We start from the raw sequence: 5,693 nt of genomic DNA on the forward strand, positions 1-5,693 counted from the left end.
CATAATCTCTTAAGCAAATCACAAAGCAATCTCCCTCTCCTCCCTCTCTTGACTAACGGCCAAAAACACCACCACCACCATACAGTATTCAACAAAACCGAACACCACCATCACCACTTCAAAGTTTTGGTTATTTGCTTCTTGATTCCGGGTAATCTTCAAGTGATCTTCAACGTGTTCTTCGTGATCTTCAAAGTATTCTTGAGTTTTCGAGTGCTTGGATCTTCATCTTCAAGTGTTCTTCTTTTCTTTTTGTTGATCTTCATCATACATCATCAAGGTATAACCCTAGATCTAAATCTTTTAAATTCTATCTTTCGATTCATGTTTAAATTCATAATCATATTCATTCTTGATTCTAAATATGCATATTGTTCATGTAAAAAAAATATATATATATATATATACGCATATACATATACACGACTTTAAAAAAAAAGGAAATTTTGTTGAATCTTAAAAACCCTAAAGATTTATCAAAGATTATGTTAATGTTTAAAATGGTAACAAATATATATACATAATATATATACATATACGGCTCATAAATATATACAAATTTTTTTATTATATATATATATATATATATATATATATATATATATATATATATATATATATATATATATATATATATATATATATATATACATACAGATATATTTAAAAAAATATATATATAGACTATATATATATACATATATACACGATACATATACATATATACTTATTAAATACTTAAACCCTAATTAACCTAGCCCTAATTTATTAAACCCTAATTTACTACCTAAACCCTAAACCTAAATACACCACTAAACCCTAATCATTAATACTACTTTAATTAATTAAACCTAATTAATTAATACTACTACTTACTACTTAACCCTAACTACTAATACTACTTAACTACTAAACCCTAATATTACTAATCACTTACTTAATACTACTTATACTATACTACTTATACTACTTAACACTTACACACTTATACTTCTACTAACACTTATAATGTACTACTTATATTATAATACTTATATTATAAGATTATAACATACACGATAATGTGTGATTACTCGAACATCAACGCTACTTAAGGCCTAGGGTGATCCTTGGTACCATTATGGGACGCTTGTGGATCTCGAATGCTAAGACTTAGATTCTGGTCAAGAGATCCTGGGCCAACCGGTAACAATAGATCATTCAAGTGACTCGACGGTGGCATAGATGTTTGGGTATGGTGCACAATATCAAAACCCAACTATAGTGATCATACACTCGCTAAGTGAACAACACTTGGTCACTTGCACACTTAATAAGTGGTGCACTTATTAAGGACAACTCACTAGTGTTCAACACTAACTTGCTAAAAATGGAAACTCACTAAAAGTGGAAACTTACTAAAAATGGGAATTTAGTAAAACGAACTACACTTAAACACTTGCATACTTAACTTAAACTTGGGCAAACATTTAACTACTCTTAAATGTCATTAGGTTGACTTTCTGCTCACATTCATCCAACTCTTCTATTCTGAGGAATAACAAACTCTTCTCCTACTTACTAAGGTGAACTTCATAGCCCCACTTTATATTGTGCGCAACTTATTTAACTTACTGGGGTGAGACACATGCTACTTTTAATATTTACAAATTAGACACAAGTACCAACTATTAAACTGTGCTATACCTGGCTATGTCCTGCAAGTCCCCACTATGAAATTTTTAATTGCTTTTACATAACGCATTCTTAGTTATTGGGGGTAGCCCTATCGGGAGTAAGGTCCCCGATACATTTGACCAAGTCATTGTATTACTTAATAATGATTCAAACCGACAAGGATAGTACAACTTGTCATGGGGCCAACTTTGAAACTGTTTAGTCTAAATATCACAAACTTGGCACTACTTTTAGATCCCTGCGAGATCTACTTTTATAAATAAAAAAAATCTTGTGGTCAAAACAACGGTCAACTATTTTGTTAAACCTATGAACTTCACTCAACCTTTTTGGTTGACACTTTAGCATGTTTTATCTCAGGTTATGATTGAATAGCTTGCTCTTATCTATGTGATGCTACTTGGACTCTAGGACTTGAAGAAAGAGTCACATTTATTATTTATGCATTTATGAACATTTTCATTCTTGTAATTTAAATTCTTGTAACGAAATTCTATTTCATTTCGCTGCGTACTCAATAAAGTTTGTTTTTATCATATAGTGTCGTTCTCATTTATATAATATGTTGGTATTTTTGATATTAATGTCACATTCACCCAGGCCCTAACTGGGGGTGTGATAGATTGACACTTTTAAAACATGTTTATTCTCAGGTCTGCAAGAAATCTTTCGCTGTGCATTTGCTCATTTTAAAGATATTACATGGAGTCGTTCATGGCATATAGAGGTCAGAACCTCGCAATGGGACCATCTGTTGAAGACTTCGTCTAGGAGGATTAGGACGGGTCGTTATAGCCTCTTCGGCCCTCAATCTGGTTTACTAGTTTGTGAGCCATACGGCTTGCCTTTTGTATTGAGGTGGGCTGGTGTGAACTCACATCTTCTTGAATCCTTTCTGGTAACCCTTTAACAAATGCATCGATCTTCACTTATTCATATTCGAACACTCTTGGACATAATAGGCACAACTCTGTGAATCGTCGTTCATACGTGGTAATGTCGAATCCTTGCGTTCGTAATCCTCTAAGCTCTACTTTGAGTTTATTGACCTCATTTCTAGGACGGTACTGCTCGTTCATCAAGTGTTTGAATGCTGACCACGGTAGTGCGTAAGCAACATCTTGTCCCACCTACTCGAGGTAGGTGTTCCACCATGTTAACACAGTACCTGTGAAGGTATGCGTAGCATACTTTACTTTATCTTCTTCAGTGCACTTACTTATGGAAAATACCGATTTGACCTTCTCGGTCCACCATTTTAATCCGATTGGACCCTCGGTTCCATCGAATTCCAGAGGTTTGCAGGCAGTGAATTCTTTGTAGGAGCATCCTACACGATTTCTTGTGGAATTAGATCCACTGCTAGATCCAGAGTTATTGTTATTTTGCATCGCAGCCTGTACTGCGGCTATGTTTGCTGCAAGGAAAACACGGAAGTCTTCCTCGCTCATGTTCAAGTTCTGACGAGTAGTCGGTGCCATTTCCTTCAAAAATAGCCAAAAGAATTAAGTTAATCATATAGAATATTAAGAGTAGTCAATAGTATTTCGTAGCATAGTATGAACTTATTTATAAAAGCTTTTTCTTCATATTAGCGTTTTATAAGTTTTAATTCGGGTAATACCTACCCGTTAAGTTCATACTGAGTAGCTAACATACAATTCAACTACTACAATTCTATATGAAAAACTGATTACAATAATATTTCGCGTTCAAATTTTTGTACAATATTTTACAGACGTACAATACCACTATTTTACATATAGCATGAAATATGGTACACAATAACTTTGATACAAGGTAGTTGTGAAGACAATTATAGTTAATACACATGTCGTTCAGCAAAGGCAATAAAGACACGTAATTCATAAGTCCAGAAATAAGTCATGCATTCGGGTCTTACTAGTATTAATTCTCATCCTTGGTCTTGTGGAAAATAACCATCGTGGTCGTTGGCAAGACAACATGTTGTAACGTCATCAAAAGGATGAGGGTTACGTAATGCCCAACAGCCCCGTAACAATCTAAAAACCTTTCCTCTCACTCCAACTACTGAATCCGTCACTTGTGGGAATGTTTTATTTGACAGTTGCAATCCGATGTTCTTTTTCTCAATTTGGTGAGAAGCGAACATCACTAACCCGTAAATATAACATGCTTCTTTAAGTTGCATGTTGGAAGCTCTTTCTAAAGAACAAAGTCCTATGTTAGGATATGTGGAGTCAAAATAGGCTCTCAACCCGTAGCATAAAATTGCATTTGGGTTCCTCGCACTTAATGCCTTAAAGAAAACACGGCGTAACTTAAGGTCTCCCCAATGTGATATACCCCATCTTTCAAAGGAAAGCCTTTTATAAACTAAGGAATGCCTGGAACGTCTTTCAAATGTTCGACACACTAATTTTGCCATAAATAATTGTGCCGATGAATTTTGACCGACTCTGGACAAGATTTAATCAATCATATCCCCTGGTAGGTCTTCTAAAATACTCGGTTGTCTATCCTTAACATCCATTTTATGTTTTATACTTTAAAATAGACGAGGGTTAGATTCGTAAAAGATAATTAACAAACGATACAAGCAATTTTTACATATATCATAAAAGTACGAACACACTACAATACATATATTACACAGCATGATTACAACTCTTTATTCCGACTCACTTGTTTCTTCCTCTTCAGACTCGTTTCGTTTTGCTAATTTCCTAGGGATACATGGTGCTCCTCTAATACGAGCCGTCGTTTTCACAAATGGTTTAGAAAAACCTGGTGGCTTAGATGTTCCTGGGTTATAGTTAAAATTTAAGAAATACGGGTATTTACGATACACCCCATCAGGGTACTTCATGTTAACATAAAGTTCATCGAGGTTGGAATCATGTTTCTCTATTTTTATGCCTTTTCCCTTATTATTTTCTTTTGCTTTCTTAAATTGGGTCGGGGTAATTTCTATAACATCATCGGAATCCTTATCGACACCACAAACCATTTTTAACTTTAGACCATTTGTTGATGATTTTCGTTTATTTAATCGTTTTTCTGTAGTTATTATTATTTCTTCCTCCGGAACCTCTTCTTCTTCCGGTTCCTCTTCTTCCAGTTCCTCTTGTTCCGGTTCCTCTTCTTCCGGTTCCTCTTCGGGAATTTGTGAATCTTCCCAAAGTATATTCGACTCTTCATTGTTATAGGTGAGTCGATGGGATTGGTACTGGAAGTAGACATCTATCACACATTAACTAACACATTAGTAATATACCACATAATATTTACATGTAACAATATATCGTTTCCAACAAAAATATTAAGCAATCGTTTTTAAAGTAAACACGGTCGAAGTCCAGACTCACTAATGTATCCTAACAAACTCGGTTAGACACACTAATGCAAATTTCTGGTTCTCTAAGACCAACGCTCGGACACCAACTGAAATGTCCCGTTCATATCAATTATAAACGTTTCATATTAATTGATTTCGTTGCAAGGTTTTAACCTCTATATGAGATGTTTTTCAAAGACTGCATTCGATTTTTAAACAACCATAACCTTTATTTTATCGATAAAGGTTTAAAAGCATTACGAAAATTATCAAATAATGATAATCTAAAATATAGCGTTTACTCACTACCATTACATAATGGTTTACAATAATTTTATACAACAACTTAAGTTCTTCGAATGCAGTTTTTAAACAATATTATACAAACATGCTGACTCCATTTCTTGTCTTTAAATAGCATACACCAACGGAAGCTCTTAATAATCACCTGAGAATAAACATGCTTTAAACGTCAACAAAAATGTTGGTGAGTTATAGGTTTAACCTATATATATCAAATTGTAATAATAGACCACAAGATTTCATTTTTCCATTTCTCATAAACAACATGCATGCATATAGCAATCTGCATAAAAATCATTCATATGGTGAACACCTGGTAACCGACATTAACAAGATGCATATAGAATATCCCCATCATTTCGGGACAACCTTCGGATATGATAATTTCGAAGTA

The sequence above is a fragment of the Rutidosis leptorrhynchoides genome, chromosome 2 (assembly GCF_046630445.1).
Source record: "Rutidosis leptorrhynchoides isolate AG116_Rl617_1_P2 chromosome 2, CSIRO_AGI_Rlap_v1, whole genome shotgun sequence".
NCBI lineage: Eukaryota > Viridiplantae > Streptophyta > Magnoliopsida > Asterales > Asteraceae > Rutidosis > Rutidosis leptorrhynchoides.